Source organism: Lampetra fluviatilis, chromosome 70, assembly GCF_964198595.1.
Source record: "Lampetra fluviatilis chromosome 70, kcLamFluv1.1, whole genome shotgun sequence".
Taxonomy (NCBI): domain Eukaryota; kingdom Metazoa; phylum Chordata; class Hyperoartia; order Petromyzontiformes; family Petromyzontidae; genus Lampetra; species Lampetra fluviatilis.
In genome coordinates this window covers 1,028,971-1,048,008 of record NC_136344.1, presented here as the reverse complement: position 1 = coordinate 1,048,008, position 19,038 = coordinate 1,028,971, and positions in this window count along the sequence as shown.

Sequence of the window (19,038 nt, the reverse complement as noted above, 5' to 3'; positions counted from 1 at the left end):
GAGGCGGTACTCCACAGAACGTAGCATGACGCTGATTGGACTATATCCAGAGGCACAGTGACGGCTAGCGTGACTCTGTGGTTGAATGACATTGGTGGTGCGTCGCCCAATCGCCCTAATGAAGAAACCGCCCCTGGGTGGCAGCCATCTCAAACCAGAGGACGAGAGGACTCTAGCCGCCACGCATAAAAAGGATTTATAGTGAAAAACTTTGTTTTTACTGGTTATACTTATTTTTACGGTAAAGTCACGTAGGTAAAAAAATAAAGTTAATAATAATAGAAATAAAATCTTTTCTATTATTACTTTATTTCTATTATTAATTTTATTCATTGTATAGCGACCGGCCCTGGGCACGCGCGGCGCTAGCGAGCTCGTGGTTCGGGCTACATCCACCCCCTGCTCACCACCCCCCCCCCCCCCCCCCGGGGTTGGAGGGACAGCGTTGCGCTAACCGCTGCGCCACCGCTCCTCACATACACAACGCACAGTATACGGACACAGATCCCCCGTTGTAGCCTTCAGTAGGCTGTTGGGGCAAGTGCTGTTGGTCAGTAGCAACACAGATAAAGATCCCCCATATAGCCTTCAGTAGGCTGTTGGGGCAAGTGCTGTTGGTCAGTAGCAACACAGATAAAGATCCCCCATATAGCCTTCAGTAGGCTGTTGGGGCAAGTGCTGTTGGTCAGTAGCAACACAGATAAAGATCCCCCATATAGCCTTTAGTAGGCTGTTGGGGCAAGTGCTGTTGGTCAGTAGCAACACAGATAAAGATCCCCCATATAGCCTTTAGTAGGCTGTTGGGGCAAGTGCTGTTGGTCAGTAGCAACACAGATAAAGATCCCCCATATAGCCTTCAGTAGGCTGTTGGGGCAAGTGCTGTTGGTCAGTAGCAACACAGATAAAGATCCCCCATATAGCCTTCAGTAGGCTGTTGGGGCAAGTGTTGTTAGTGAGTTAGCAGCAGTACCACTTGTAACATTAAGATCCACACGCCACACAAATACCACGCACACACACACCACACAAACACACATAACACACACACCACACAAACACACACACACCACACACACACACACCACACACACAAACACCACACATGTTTACGCTCACATTCATAAAGGTACGTAACGCTCATACGTGTGTGTACACGTGTGTGCACGTGTGTGTGTGTACACGTGTGTGAGGGGCTGGTAACCCCTCCACCTTCAATTAACCACCACTAAACTACGATTTAAACATAAACCTGTAATTAATAAGCTTGTGCCGGAGGCCCCGGGGGGTCAGGCTTTTATGACGTCTCCTGGCCAAACCCCATTTGGCGGAGCCAGGAGATTGAATTTTAACCCTCGGGGCTCCTCCAGTAACAACGAAAAACCATTGCGGATGGCCACGTGGAATGTTCGAACGCTCACTGCGGAGGAGAGGCTGCCACTCCTCTGTCGGGAGCTGGACCGGTACCGCCTGGATCTCTGTGGCATTCAGGAGGTCCGGTGGACCGGTTCTGGCTCCTGCCACCATGAGGGGTGGACAGTCCTCTACTCGGGGCAGGAGACTGCCAAACAACAGGGTGTGGCTCTTCTTCTGAACAAAAGAATGAAGGGGGCGTGGGAGCGTGGCGGTGAGGTGTGGGAAGCTGTAAGCCCCAGGATACTTTGGGCTCGCCTTCCCATCAACCAGAGGCGAGGAGTGGTGGTCGTGGTTACTTACGCCCCCACCGAAGACGAACATCCGTGGAGGGATGCAGGCAAAGCCGATGAGTCAGACGCTTTCTATGACCTACTGTCACAGGTGCTGGCTAAAGTGGCCACTCGGGACAGAGTCATCTTGTTGGGTGACTTCAATGCCCGAGTTGGTCATGATGCTGACACCTGGTCTGGAGTGATTGGAAGGCATGGGCCAGATCAGCTCAATAACAACGGTAGGAGGCTGCTAGATTTCTGTTCAGCCCATGGGCTTGTAATTACCAACACGCTCTTCCGGCATCGGCGCATCCACACAACATCATGGATGCATGCCGGGTCCAAGCAAGAACATCTGCTGGACTACGTAGTGACGGACCAGCGGATGCGAGCCCATGTCCTTGACACCAGGACCTACCGTGGAGCTGATCTGCCCTCTGACCATCGACTAGTCATCTGTAAGATGCGCCTGCCATTCTTCCACTCCGGTGGTGGGTGTACACCCAGGATCCCATTCCAACCAAAAGTGGCCTGGTCTAAGTTAGCTGATGAAAGTTGCAAGCGAGAATTTCATCATCGCTTGCAGCTGGGGTTGGCATCGTCCCCCACTCCACCTGATGTCGAGGGTAAATGGGCGAGGTTTAAGACTGTGACTCATGCAGCTGCAATGGCTGCTTTGGGTACGCGGTCCAGACCTCCCCGGGAACCCTGGCTGACGGAGGAGGTGTTCAGGTTAATTGAGAAAAAGCGACAGGCCCACTCTCATCGCCTACAGCATCCCACGTCAGAGAATGAGGAGGTTTACCGCAGCCTTCGCTCGGAGGTTCGGAGAGCCGTAAGGCGCTGTAAGGATGGGTGGTGGTCGCGGGTTGCTGAGGAGATGGAGTCTGCCTCAGTGGCCCGCGATCACAAATCACTATTTAACTCCATCAAAAAAGTAACCTGCAGCGCCACACCTATTACCATCATTAGAGGAAAAAACGGTGATCCAATCTCCGACCCCCAGGAACAGGTTTGCAGATTTGCTGAGCATTTCTGTGAGGTCCTGGGGGAGGGAAAATCTCTCAGCCAGGAAAACATCATGGCACAAAGTGGGGATAACCCTGCTGAGGCTGCGGTGCCTCAAATATTGGAAGAGGTCACCCCCTGTGAGTGGCTGGCTGAGGTACCGGCTGTTGAGGAAGTACTGAGGGCGATCCGGAGTCTGAGACCAGGGAAGGCACCGGGCAGAGATGATCTCCCAGGCGAAATGCTGAGGGAGGGTGGCGTTTGTGCACAGACTGCCCTATATGACATCATAACAACAGTCTGGACCACTGGACGGGTTCTGCAGGACTGGAAGGATGCCCTGGTGGTCCCCCTCTTTAAGAAGGGGGACCGCACAGACTGTAACAACTACAGGGGCATCTCACTCCTCAGTGTGCCGGGTAAGGTCCTGGCAAGGATTATTCAACATCGCCTTGCTAGGCATGCTGAGGAGAGGCTTGCGGAGCCCCAATGTGGTTTCAGGAAAGGGCGGTCCTGCACAGATGCCATATTTTCTGTCCGTCTGCTACAGCAGAGGTGTAGGGAATTCCAAAAAGACCTACATCTCTGCTTTATTGACCTGGTCAAGGCCTATGATACCATCAGTAGGACTGGGCTCTGGGTTGTTCTTCGTGCTTTCGGAGTCCCTGACCCTCTGCTCACGATCATTAAGGACCTTCATGATGGTGAGCGGGCCCGGGTAAAACTACGTGGCCGGGAGTCGGAGCCTTTCCCTGTACACCTTGGGGTGCGACAGGGATGTCCTCTGGCTCCCACATTATTTAACATCTATTTCGACTGCGTAGTTCGTGAAGCCTTCAATAGCTGTACCGGGGGAATTACCATTTGGTACAGATATAATGGGAGGCTGATCGACGCCCGGGTGCGATCAAGGGATGGCTCCCTATTGGTCAACCACGTTATGTATGCCGATGATTTGGTAATAGCTGCTCATTCAGAAGAGGAGTTGGAGACGCTGCTGCTGAGGCTGGAGTGTGCCACTAAGAGGTGGGGCCTTACCATCAGCCCCACCAAAACTAAGCACCTGCCTGGGTATTTTGTACCATCGGGCACTCCGCCCCCACAACTCCCAATCGGTGATGGGGCAGTTGTGGAGAGAGTAGAGAGTTTCCCATACCTGGGCAGTGTGCTCATGACCAGCTCCAGTTTATCAGCAGAGGTCTCACTCCGAATCAGTCGAGCGGCAATATCTTTTCATCGGTTGCGTAACGCTGTGTGGAAGCTACCTGGTCTGTCGCTCCGCACGAAGCTTCAGGTCTTCTCGGCCACGGTCATTCCCTCCCTTCTCTACGCTTGCGAAACGTGGACCCCCCTAGTGGAGCATCTTCGCCGGTTGGAAACATTTAGGCTGGCCTGCCTACGATCCATCCTGGGTTTGACCAGGCTGGATTGTGTGAGGAGCTCACAAGTCCTTGAAAGATCTGGGCAAAGTCCCATCAGTGAGCTCCTCCGGCAGGCAAGGCTGCGTTGGCTGGGTCATGTAGCCCGCATGCCCAGCCACCGCATGCCTAAACAGCTTTTGTTCGGCCGGATCGAGGGGGCTAAACGGGCGCGGCACGGGCTAGAGAAGAGATGGAGTGATGTGGTACAGGAGGACGTGGAGCTGAGTGGACTTGCCGATGACTGGTACCAGCGGTGTCAAGATCGGCCTCAGTGGAGGAGGCTCGTGAAGGACGCTACTGGGCAGTTGGAGGCAGTCGCCCTCCAACAACAACGGAGGGCGGAGGAGCGACGCTCACAACAACGAGCGGAGCGCCGGGTGGCTAAAGCACAGCAAGTTGGCACAGTAGGGGGCACAGGTGGTGCATCAGCCAGTCATCTCGGTCATCTCGGTCAGTCGACCCGTGGCACCTGGGTCTGCCCCGTGACCTCCTGCCAGCGGGCGTTCGACACTTCACGTGGCCTCAAGGTGCACATGGCCTGGCACAAGCGTCGTGGTGACGTCACCGCCACTTAGTGGCGAATGGCGGTTGTTGTTGTTGTTGTTGTGTGTGTGTACACGTGTGTGTGCACATGTGTGTGTGCGTGTGTGTGAGCACACGTGTGTGTATGCACGTGTGTGTGAACACGTGTGTTTGTACACGTGTGTGTGTGTGTGCACGTGTGTGTGTGCACGTGTGTGTGCGCACGTGTGTGTGTACACGTGTGTGTGCACATGTGTGTGTGCGTGTGTGTGAGCACACGTGTGTGTATGCACGTGTGTGTGTGTGTGCACGTGTGTGTGCGCACGTGTGTGTCTGCACGTGTGTGTGTACACGTGTGTGTGTACACGTGTGTGTGTGTGCACGTGTGTGTGTGCACGTGTGTGTGCGCACGTGTGTGTGCACACGTGTGTGTGCACACGTGTGTGTGTGTGTACACGTGTGTGTGTACACGTGTGTGTGCACACGTGTGTGTGCGCACGTGTGTGTGCGCACGTGTGTGTGTGCACGTGTGTGTGCGCACGTGTGTGTGTGTGTGAACACACGTGTGTGTGTACACGTGTGTGTGTACACGTGTGTGTGTGTGCACGTGTGTGTGCGCACGTGTGTGTGCGCACGTGTGTGTGCACACGTGTGTGTGCGCACGTGTGTGTGCGCACGTGTGTGTGTGCACGTGTGTGTGCGCACGTGTGTGTGTGTGTGAACACACACGTGTGTGTGTAACATTTTACCTTGCAAGAGGAAGTGATGGAAACTCAATCCACGACCGTTCCGTTGAAACAACAACAATAACAACGATTACAACAACAACGACGACGATCACAAGTAATCGATTTGTTTCGCTTCAATGTAAAATGTTCAAACGTTCGACGGCTTTGATGGAACGCTGCCACGACCCCAGGAGGTTCGCGTCGTCTCGTGCACTGCCGATGTTGAGACTCAGGGCGGTGGTAGTGATGTCGGTGGTGGTGGTAGTGGTGGTATTGTTGTTGAGGTCTCTAAAACAGCTGACACACATCCTCAACGCTTCCCACCACCTTCCCCTCGCTCTCCCCTCTCTACCCACTCACTCTCTCCTCTCTCCATTCACTCCACTCTCTCCCCTCTCCCACTATATCCCCTCTCTCCCACTATCGCCTCCCCACCCTCTCTCTCAACCCATTCATTCACACACCCACCCACTCATTCACCTACCCACCCACCCACTCATTCACCTACCCACCCACCCACTCATTCACCTACCCACCCACCCATTCACCCACCCATTCACCCACCCATTCACCCACCCATTCACCCACCCATTCACCCACCCATTCACCCACCCATTCACCCACCCATTCACCCACCCATTCACCAATTCACCCACCCACCCACTCATTCACCCACCCACTCACCCACTCATTTACGCACCCACCCATTCACTCACCCACTCACTAAATTATTCACCCACCAACTTCAAGTTCATTTATTAAGTATAGGCCTGCGAGCCATTCGGCTCTGGAATCGCGACAAACACAAAACAAAAACATGAACAAGAAAACATCTTAAAAGTGACTACATGACTATGTGCAAACAGAAAATCCAAGAAAAGACAGCAAAATATTGCAGAAAAAGCACCGTACACCAACGCTGAGTGCAAAAATCCCAGTGGGATGACCACTACACCACCGCTCCCTCTTAACAAAGACAAAGACCCCCCGTGTAGCCTTAACAGACTGTAGGGGCAAGTGCTGTTAGCGAGTAGCACCTATGAAGGCCAGAACGGTACAGGGGGTTGGGTGGCCAGCACCACGCCCGACCGCCTTTGTCTCCCCAGTGGCGATGTTTACACACCGCACCAGGTACTAATTTAAGGCTGAGTCGACCTAGGGGAGGCCCAGGACCGGTTCAGATAATCGTCACTGGTGTTGGCCGTGAGCGGGAATCGAACCCGGGTCGCCAGGTTCATAGCGCAGCGCGCTAACCGCTACACCACCGCTCCCCACCTCTTAACACACAGACACACACAGACACACACGCCTGTAAACACACACACACGTGTACACACACACACGTGTCACCCAGAGGAGTCCGACTGATCGAAGGCTTCCTCTCTTCCTGCCCCAACCCACCACGGGCGTCACGCGAACAATGCCTGTGACGTCACTGGGGGGGGGGGGTGTCAGAACACATTAGCCCCTCCCCCACCCACTCATTTATCCACCCACCCATTCACCCACCCACCCATTCACCCACTCATTCACCCACCCACCCATTCACCCACCCACCCATTCACCCACCCACCCATTCACCCACTCATTCACCCACCCACCCATTCACCCATTCACCCACCCACCCATTCACCCACCCACCCATTCACCCACTCATTCACCCACTCATTCACCCACCCATTCACCCACCCACCCATTCACCCACCCACCCATTCACCCACCCACCCATTCACCCACTCATTCACCCACCCATTCACCCACCCACCCATTCACCCACCCACCCATTCACCCACTCATTCACCCACCCACCCATTCACCCACCCACCCATTCACCCACCCACCCATTCACCCACCCACCCATTCACACACCCACTCATTTATCCACCCACCCATTCACCCACCCACCCATTCACCCACCCACCCATTCACCCACCCACCCATTCACACACCCACTCATTTATCCATCCACCCACCCACCCATTCACCCACCCACCCATTCACCCACCCACCCATTCACCCACCCACTCATTTATCCACCCACCCACCCATTTACCCACCCACCCATTCACCCACCCACCCATTCACCCACCCACCCATTCACCCACCCACTCATTTATCCACCCACCCACCCATTCACCCACCCACTCATTCACCCACCCACCCATTCACCCACCCACCCATTCACCCACCCACCCATTCACCCACCCACTCATTCACCCACCCACCCATTCACCCACTCACCCATTCACCCACCCACCCATTCACCCACCCATTTACCCACCCACCCACTAATTTTCCCACCCACCCATTTATCCACCCATTCACCCACCCACCCACCCACTCATTCACCCACCCACCCATTCACTCACTCACCCACCCACTCACTTACCCACCCACTCATTCACCCACCCACTCATTCACTCACCCACCCACTCATTCACTCAGCCACCCACCCACTCATTAATTCACCCACCCACTCATTCACTCACCCACCCAATCATTCACTCATTCACCCACCCACGCACTCACTCACCCACCTACTCATTCACCCACCCACTCATTCACCCACCTATCCATTTACCCACCCAGCCACTCATTCATTCACCCACCCACCCATTCATCCACTCATTCACCCACCTTCACCCACCCACTCATTCACCCACCCACTCATTTACCCACTCACTCATTCACCCACTCATTCACCCACCCATCCACTCATTAATTCACCCACCCACTCATTCACTCACTCACCCACCCAATCATTCACTCATTCACCCACCCACTCATTTACCCACTCACTCATTCACCCACTCATTCACCCACCCATCCACTCATTAATTCACCCACCCACTCATTCACTCACTCACCCACCCAATCATTCACTCATTCACCCACCCACGCACTCACCAACCCACTCACTCACCCACCTACTCATTCACCCACCCACTCATTCACTCACCCACTCATTCACCCACCTATCCATTTACCCACCCAGCCACTCATTCATTCACCCACCCACCCATTCATCCACTCATTCACCCACCCACTCATTCACCCACCCACTCATTCACCCACTCATTCATTCAACCACCCACTCATAAACCAAACCACTCATTCACCCACCCATCCACTCACTCATTCACGCAAGCAGCCGTCTTCAGGTGGAGAACAGACTGCCTTCTCGACAGACCTGTTCTCCACCTGAAGACGGCTGCTTGCGTTGTGGCCGAAACGTCGTGAGAATTATTAAATGTTTTATTTTTATTATTTTATTATTTTCCTTCTACGTGACTTTACCGAAAGAACCAAGAAGAGTGGGTTTATATTTACACAGTAGCACTGTAACTGTAATAGTTATTTAAAACAAATGTAAAAATGTTAATGTTACATATCATGATTGACTAATATTGTTATTGACGATCACATTATAATGGTAACATATTTATTTTATTATTATTCAATTTCCGGAGGTGGGAATCGATCCTGTGCGCACGCTGGGTTTATATTTACATATATAGTTATTTAAAACAAATGTCAAAATTAATATTACATATCATAATTAACTAATATTATGATATTATAATGTAATATTATAATGTAATAGTCAATAATAATTAAATGGTAAAAAATTGTATTACATTTCCGAACGCCGGCGGGAAGGCACGCGCGAAACAAATCCATATGCAAATGAGCCAATCAACCAATCACAATGCGGAGAATTAATTAATTGACTGTTGCTGGGGCTTGAGGGAGGGGGGGGGGACGAGTTATTTATTTATTTAAAAGGGCGGGAAACAAGGCCCGAGGCTTTGCCTGTGCTCGTCACGACAGCGTGGCAGGATTCAAGAACCCGTTCCCGCCAAAAATAATACAAATTAATATTATATATCATAATTGACTAATATTATGATATTAGAATGTAATATTATAATGTAAGTCAATAATTTAATGGTAAAAAATGTTATTACATTTCCGGAGGCGGGAATCGAACGCGGCGAGAGGGTACACGTGTTATATGCAAATGAGCCAATCAACCAATCACAATGCGGAGAATTAATGAATTGGCTGTTGCTGGGGTCTTTGAGGGAGGGGGGAGACTTATTTATTTATTTAAAAGGGCGGGAAACACTGCAGCGTGGCAGATTCAAGAACCCGTTCCCGCCAAAAATAATACAAATTAATATTATATATCATAATTGACTAATATTATGATATTAGAATGTAATATTATAATGTAATAGTCAATAATTTAATGGTAAAAAATGTTATTACATTTCCGGAGGCGGGAATCGAACGCGGCGAGAGGGTACACGTGTTATATGCAAATGAGCTAATCAACCAATCACAATGCGGAGAATTAATGAATTGGCTGTTGCTGGGGTCTTTGAGGGAGGGGGGAGACTTATTTATTTATTTAAAAGGGCGGGAAACACTGCAGCGTGGCAGATTCAAGAACCCGTTCCCGCCACAAGGTAATGTTATTTCAATTGCGCTTATTTATCAGAGGACTTTTGTTACTTACGTTCGTTTTAAAAGCGGCGTAACGACGAGAAGGAGAAGCGGAAAAGGGGGAAGATTTGGAAGTTAAGAAATACATTTTGCTGCGACTTCCCGCGTGAGTACAACGTCGACATTTGTCGCGTTTATATATATATATTTTTTAAAATGTGAGCGTCGTAAACTTGTTCTAAAGTGTTGTCGCGACGTGATTGTTTTTGTTACTGTTATACACCTTTTTATATATAAACACAATTATTTGTAAAACTTTACAAACGGTCACTCGCCTCTGTATAGCGACCAGAGTGGTGAAGTATGGTCATACACTTTAATACACCTTTTATATATAAACACAATTATTTTTTAAAACTTTACAAACGGTCACTCGCCTCTGTATAGCGACCAGAGTGGTGAAGTATGGTCAACTATTATGTTAACTTGTAAAAAAATAAATTCTGAGGCGGAAATCGAACACGCGCGGAACCAATAAATATGCAAATTATCTAATCAATCGATCACAATGCGATTAATTAATTGGCATCATACTCTTAGGTTTTTTCGGTAAAGTCACGTAGGTAAAAAATGAAATCAACATTAATGAAAGTAATAATAGAAATAAAATAATAAAATCACGCCGTTTCGGAGGCAACACAAGTCTCCGTCATCAGGTGGGACCGTCACATCTAGATTTGCTGTATCAAGTGATATCAAGTGATACTGCAAATCTGGCTGTGACGGTCCCACCTGTTGACGGAGACTTGTGTTGCGTCCGAAACGTCGTGATTTTTAAAGTGTGTTATTTATTTATATTGTTTTATTAAAAAAAAATTACGTGACTTTACCGAAAAAAACTAAGAGTATGAATCCTTGCAGTCACGAAAGCTTCAAATCTAGAATTAATTAATTGGCTGTTGAGGGGGAAATCATTTTTTTGTTTTTTAAAAAAGGCTGGAAACGGGGCCCGAGGCGTCGCCTCAGCAACGAGGTGATTCTTCAGATCCAGTTTCCCGCCAAAAAATAAAATGTTAGAATGTACCTTACGCTGAAGTAATTTATCAGAGGACTTTTTGTTTGTCATTTACGTTAATTTTAATACGCGGCGTAACGACGAGAAGCGGAAGGGGGGAGATTTGTAAGTTAAAAAATAATAGTTTATAAGATTGGCGACTCCCTGAGGGGAAATATTGCAGCGATTTTGTTGCAACTGCCAACAGCGACATTAGTCGCGTTCTTACAAACCATAAACTCGAATGTGAGCGTCGTAAACTCGATTAAAAGTTCTAGATTTGAAGCTTTCGTGACTGCAAGGATTCATATTCTTAGGTTTTTTCCGGTAAAGTCACGTAGGTAAAAAATTAAAATAAAAAAGTAAAATAAAAATCTCTTCAAAAAATCATGTGGTTTATTTATTTTATTTACTTTTATTAATTTGAATTTTTTACCTACATGACTTTACCGGAAAAAAACCTAAGAATATCGATTAAAAGTGTTATTACGTGGGAGATTTTTAATGTAATATATAAACACAAATTTAACTTGCAATTAGTCACTCGCCTTTCTGTATAGAAGATAAATTCCGATGTTGTGCTGTACTTTCTGTGGTACCCCCCACCCCACGATGTCAATCCACACGCTGACCAGAGTGGTGAAGTATGGTCAAAACAACCCCCCCCCCACATTACAATGCCCTCGCTCCACTGCTGGATGAGTGACAGCAGATGGGGAGGGTAATTGACCATACTTCACCACTCTGGACAATGATCCATCCGTCTTGTGGTGGTGCTGATGATGGTGGTGGTGCTGATGGTGGTGGTGCTGATGGTGGTGGTGCTGATGATGGTGGTGGTGCTGATGGTGGTGGTGCTGATGATGATGATGATGGTGGTGGTGCTGATGATGGTGGTGATGATGATGGTGATGGTGCTGATGATGATGATGATGGTGCTGATGGTGGTGGTGGTGGTGCTGATGGTGGTGGTGGTGGTGCTGATGGTGGTGGTGCTGCTGATGATGATGATGATGGTGGTGGTGCTGATGATGGTGGTGGTGCTGATGATGATGGTGGTGGTGCTGCTGATGATGATGATGGTGGTGCTGATGATGATGGTGGTGGTGCTGATGATGATGATGATGGTGGTGCTGATGATGATGATGGTGGTGGTGGTGGTGCTGATGGTGGTGGTGGTGGTGCTGATGGTGGTGGTGGTGGTGCTGATGGTGGTGGTGGTGGTGCTGATGGTGGTGGTGCTGATGGTGGTGGTGGTGGTGCTGATGGTGGTGCTGATGGTGGTGGTGGTGGTGCTGATGATGATGGTGGTGGTGGTGGTGCTGATGGTGGTGGTGGTGGTGCTGATGGTGGTGGTGGTGCTGATGGTGGTGCTGATGGTGGTGGTGCTGGTGGTGGTGCTGGTGGTGGTGCTGGTGGTGGTGCTGGTGGTGGTGCTGGTGGTGCTGATGGTGGTGATGGTGGTGCTGATGGTGGTGCTGGTGGTGCTGATGGTGGTGCTGGTGGTGCTGGTGGTGCTGGTGGTCCTGCTGCTGATAATGGTGGTGGTGGTCTTGCTGATGCTGCTGCTAATGATGGTGCTAATGATGTTTTCACAGATGGAACTGCGTGTGTTCCACCCAGCCTCCTTGACACAATGGACATGGATCATCATCAGCATCTCCTTGCCACCTCTTGCCTCTGCCTCCCCGAATGGTGACTTCTTAAGAATTCCATCAGACCCCCCGAAACATGGGTTCAAGCCCTGGGTCTGGGTGTCTCTCTCGGACGGTTCATAATGGCGGTGTCGGAGACGCTGAGGTACCCTGGGTTTGGGGGGTGGGTGAGGGTGTCTGTGGGTGAATGAGTGGTTTGGTGAAGGAATTAGTTGGTGGGTTGGTGAGTGAGTAAATTGGTAGATGGGAGAGTGAGTGGGTGACACCCCAGGTGCACATGGCACTGACAGATCGAAGGCACCAACCCCAAAACACGTCTGCAACGTTATTTTGCGTCCTGGTGACTTTATAATAACAATAACACTCCTATAATAACTAGTTTAATAACAATACTCTTATGACAACAATACTCTTATAAATACGAAGAATTTACAATAATATACAAAATTACGACATTACGTACAATGCTATACATGATTAAATTATATCTTTTTTTAACACTCACATACCACGTGGTGGGCCTAGGCAGGTTTCTAGCCCCAGTGCCTGCACCAGGCCTCCCTCTCCCCACTCCCCATGTCCTGGGAACCGTGTGGCGAGGTCACTCCCTCTCTCATCCTCCTCCTTTGGGCACTGCCACCGGATGAAAACCAGCATGGGTTGGAGTCTGGGATAAGGGTGCGCCGCCCTGGCTAGGCTACTGAGCTGAGGGGTGAGCGTGTGGCGAGTGCAGTCAGTGTGGCTGTGTCCAGTCCATGTCTGGTGTCCGCTCTTCAGTCTTCTGCCACAGCTGCTGCCCACGTGAGTGTGTGTGTGATATTATGGGGTGGGTGGTGCTGCTCGGTGATGGTGGTGGTGGTTGGCACAGACTCCACCACCACCCCCGCAACTGTGCCGTGAGCCGGCCACCGCATAGATGTAGTTGTGGGTTTCTTTGGGTCTCTGGGTTTTTTTAGGTCTCTGGGTTTCTGTGGGGGTGTCTGTCTCTGTACTTCTCACAGGGATGTAGTTCTCGTTGTCGTCGTATCTGCGGTTCCCGATGCCCCCCGGCGACGTTCCCTCCTTGCCCTCGTCCAGAGTGAAGAACTAAATCTCGTCCATCGTGGCCAGCTCAAGCTTCTGGCGCTCGATGAGGTGAGGTTCAATCAAACGCAGGGATGGCTGCACACGTGACAACAACCGCAACATCAAGACCAACAAACAACAATATTTAAACGAATTGTCATTTGTACACACACACACGGTTAAGGCACCACCCCCACTGAAGTTGCCAGTATCATCGGTATGTGGAGATCCGTACCAACATAGAGACCTATACAGTAGAACCTCTGGTCACGAATGTTTCTGACCACGACCAAATCGGGTTCCGACCAAAAAATTTACAAATTTTTTAATCTGGTCACGAACACAAACTCTGGTGGCGATCAAACACGGCCGTGGCCGATTTCCCCTTCCGCACCATTTTTTTGTAAGCGCCAAATTTCCTATTTGTTTACAAACAACAGCGACCCACGTGTGGCCGCTTGCTCAGTCAGTCTCACTTAATAATCGGTCTCGGTCAGACGTGCGCTCATTCGCTGTGAACTCTGTGCAGTATTTTGTGTATTTTTGCATTAATTTTGCAATTAGCCATGGCGTCTAATCAAGTGAAGAGTGGTAATGTTGTCTTATTGGTTCTTTCGGTAAAGTCACGTAGAAGGGAAGTAATAAAATAATCTTCTCGACAGACCTGGGTGTGATAATTGGTTTTTTACCCTTCTATCTGGCAACAAAACTGACACCTTTTTTTTTGGTGTCAGTTTTGTTGCCAGATAGTTTGTTGCCAGAAAGGTGTCAGTTTTGTTGCCAGATAGAAGGGTAAAAAACCAATTATCATATTTTTACTGGCAAATGAGGTTCCCATAGTGTAGACCTGGGTGTCTCAGAGGGTTCATAATGGCCTTGTTGGAGACGCTTAGATCCTGGGTGTGAACCCTGGGTCTGGGTTTCTCGCTCTCAGGAGGTTCATAATGGTTGAGTTGGAGACCCCGAGACCTGGGTTCAAGCCCTGGGTCTGGTTTCTCTCTCTCTGGCCGTGTTTGGTGCTGATACAACTCGCGATATTGTTTGCTGATGATAATTCTGTCAGGAATTTCAACGATGTGGATTCTAATGATGCTCGAGTCCTACTGATGATGCTGCCACTAATGGCTTTGCTGTTAGCAATGGTTTATGATAATTATGCTGGTGGTGGTGGTAGTCCTGCTGCTGTTGATTATGATGGTGGTGGTCCTGCTGATGGTGGTGCTGGTGCTACTGCTGCTGGAGCCACATCGATTGACCCCAGGTTAACCCTCTCCAGGTTGCGATCCCAACCCCTGTGACCCGAAGCTTCCCTGCATCGCCCAGGGGTCAAGGTTCACCTGCGTGTGCCCCGTCGATTCCTCAAACGTGAACTGCACAGGTGGGTGAGGGTGTCGGTGGGTGAGGGTGTCGGTGGGTTGGTGTGGTAGAGAGTTGGTGGGGTGGTGAACGAGTGGGTGGTTGGGTTAGTGGGTGAATAAGTGGGTGGGTGACACGGCCATTATGAACCCAGGCCCATATGGCACCGACAGATCGAAGGCACCAACCCCAAAACACGTCTGCAACGTTATTTCACGTCCTGGTGACTTTATTTATAATAACAACTAGCGGGAAGTACCCGGCGTTGCCTGGGGGAAAATTGTATTTCAAAACTTCTCCTTAAAAACATAACATATACATACACATTTTTTTTACGTATGTTAAAAGTATTTGTATGCATTTTGTGTTTAGGAGAATACAATATAAACTCTAATACTAAATAACCAATGCAACTGTGAACCCAAATGGTGGACCACATGATAAACCATTGTGGTCTGTCTCTTCAATGGAGGAATAACAGGACTGCATGAGCTCTCTTCTGAAGCCCTTTCATTGCCAGCAGACCTCAACATTGACATTTAGCTCTCCAAAAGTGCCATACGCAAGAAGACTAACAGAAAAAAAATATTTTATTGTAGTTAATATTTTAGTGCCTTTAGCAAGGCACTTCACAAAACACAGATTGTATATAATTGTGAATAGGGAAATGGGGAGAATGGAGGTAGGGCATGTAAATGGCCGAGGCGAAAGAACGACAGCGCAGCAGGTGGTGCCGCAAACAACTTTGTAGGCACGGAGGCAGGCAGGAGACTTGGGGATGGGGCGAAGAGATATGGGACGGCGAGGGAAGCCATGCTGCATGAGCGCCATCGCGAACAGCCGCCGGCAGCCAGGCCGCCGAAATGGTGCTCGGCAGGCAGGAGGAGACGCGGGAAGGAAGCGATGGGCAGGCCGCGTCGGGTGGCGAGGTGTGGGCGCAGCTGAACAAAGATCAAAGATCCCCCGTATAGCCTTAACAGACTGTAGGGGCAAGTGCTGTTAGCGAGCACCTATGAAGGCCGGAACGGTACACGAGGGGGTGGGTGGCCAGCACCACGCCCGACCGCCTTTGTCTCCCTAGTGGCAATGTTTACACACCGCACCAGGTACTCATTTGAGGCTGAGTCGACCTAGGGGAGGCCCGGGACCGGTTCAGATAATCGTCACTGGTGTTGGCCGTGAGCGGGAATCGAACTCGTGTCGCCGGGTTCATAGCGCAGCGCGCTAACCACTGCACGTGGGAGGGGAGTGGTGCCACCAACCAAAGCACGAGCCCCTCTCTAAAGTAATGAAACACAAAATGGGGTCTCTCCAAAATGGTGAATGAAACTGCCACCTTTTGCTGACCCACACCCCCCTATCAAAGAGCCTCTTTGTAAACAATGTTCCTGGTCTTGCCTGTTGGTGCAGAGTAATGTAAATGTTTTTCATTGCCTACATGAGAGCATCCAACGTAAAGCTGGCCATGAGAAAAGCACGGAGTTGCCAAATTCAGTCCTACCACTTTTAAAGATTGCCTTTGCTTCTTGTCAATGGACGTTGCTGAGCTGGATGGGGAATTGAAGCCTCTTAAATGTATATGTTTTTCATTGCCTACATGAGAGCATCCCAACGTAAAGCTGGCCATGAGAAAAGCACAGAGTTGCCAAATTCAGTCCTACCACTTTTAAAGATTGCCTTTGCTTCCTGTCAATGGACGTTGCTGAACTGGATGGGGAATTGAAGCCTCTTAAATTCAAAGACTGTCATTTGGGATTATAGGTATGCGAGGGCGAAAGATGTCTTCACCTTTAGAATTGCCTGTAATGATTGTAGCTTTGATAACATTTGAATCAGAATCAGAAAGGGTTTTATTCGCCATGAAAGTTTGCACAAACAAGGAATTTACTATGGCAGGAAGGTGCATACATTCAACATGTAGGAATCTTAAAACTTAAATAAGTGGTATACAGTCTAACTATACTAAAATTACAGAGTCTAATACTCGGGCTAAAGTATGTAAAATTTTGAATAAGTATACAATATAAAATGTAAACTAGCCGTAATATACAATCCTAAAATACAAAAATACAAATAGGGTAACATGTTGTAAACATGACAAGGTATAATTTTGTAGTTAAAATGTTAAAGTAAGTGTGAAAATCATTTATTTTACAATTAACCTTGTGCCATTGCATAGTTTAGGTGGGTCCAAATTTCTCAATAACAAGACAGGTGCCCCAATTGTTAGTAGCAAGTTGTGCGGTGGAACACCCGGGAGCTGCAGAGAATTCAAGAATTCAACCGGATAGTGAACAATTTGGTCATGGCCCGATACTGAGTCAATAGATTTGTAGGACTTGTTCTCTCCAGATAATTTCTGCAACAACATGGAATTTATTCTGTGAACAGCATCATTTTTGGAGACAAAATGGCCCTCTCCCGTAGCCAGATGACATCTTGAAAGTGTTATTGCATGTTTGGGTACACTTTTTCTTCCCGTCGGCACTCGGCAAGCTTGTTTGTGTAACCGGCCTGGCCTATCCCTCTCCTCCCGTGATCTTTATTACCCAGTGTTCTTCAGAGGAGCATTCGTGCATCTGTAATTATGACCAGATGCACACAAATCAACCCCAATTCACACCACTACACTGCTCAACCCCTGTACAGTGTCCACCCAAATCGCAATAATAACACCTGCTAATTGTATACAATACACGTTCAACGTCTAACATCTGAGAGAAAAATCGGCTCAATGTTAATATAAAAGCTGCAGGACAACCATTTTGTAATGGCTTATTTTCCAAACAATATCACTAACAAAATAATAGATATTTAAAACAACTCTTTAAAAAACACACGCTTTTATGAAATGTGTCGTATTGTAAATGAAGGCAAACGATTTCTCGTCTTCTGTCCGGGCAACTTTATTACAGTTTGTTTATATAACACTTGTTTAGTTCAGCCGAAGATCCGTCGCTCGTTCGCTCCCTCACTCGCCGCATCCCTATCCTATTTTCTGCTCTCCTTGTTCACCCTACCCGGCTGCCGATGTACGGGCTGTGCTCGCGCCTTTAGCGTCCTACTCCTGGTCTGTACAGGGCTTGTGGCTCGCTGTCTCAGCGGATCGATACCACGGTAGCCCCTGGGGTGAAGCGTGCCGACCTACGGACTGCGCTTACCCCTAGCGACCCTATCCTAGCCTACCTAGGTCCACACAGGACTACCCATTTTTGACATGCTTTTCTCTGGATGTTGTTGTTATTCTGTCTCTCACTGTTCAAATAATACAGTCCATCCATGAGATGCAAAGGCCATCTTGTGCCGATCATTCTTTGCCACTGGTATTTGCCAATACCCTTTTGTAAGGTTAAGCTTTGAAAAGTACTGGGATCCCCCCCCCCAGTTGCGTGAGCAATGCCTCCATGTTTGCGATTGGCTCTGCATCTGCCACCGTGATTCTATTCAGGCGTCGATGATCCACACGGAATCGCACTGTGCCATCCTTCCCCACGCAGACAACTGGCTCGAATACTGAGTGACTCAACGACCCCAATGTCAAGCATCGCTTTCACTTAACGATCGAATTGATCCTTCACTGCGATTGGTACAGGGTACAGGTTCTGTCTCACAGGCGTGTTATCTGTCGGCATGATGCGGAAGGTCGCTAGTTCTTCTCGGTTTAAGCAAATAAAAAATAACACTACCCAGGAAAAAATAAAGGTGTTACATCGTGTATATTAACGATCATCAAACATTGCTGAACCTCTATCATCTCACCTAATAATTAAGAGTAATAAGAATTAGTAAACAGTAATATCTATGTTTTAACGGAGCTGTTAATATGCGTGACTCAGCTTGTAGATTGTCCACGCAAATGAGAATCCCCTCCCGACGGCGTGCGTGTTGCTAGGGGCAACCCCCAGTCAGCGTTTCGCGCTAGTTAATTAAACTACTTTAAAGTTTAGGATGGCAAAACGGAATGGCCTATGCCAAGCACGGTGCTTAGGGCGTGCTGCCCGGCTAGATTTTTTCGACGTCAATCCCACCGTTCGAGAGCGTAATCCCTCCCAAGCGCGCGTGCACATACAGAGGGACAGACAGACGGACAAAGAA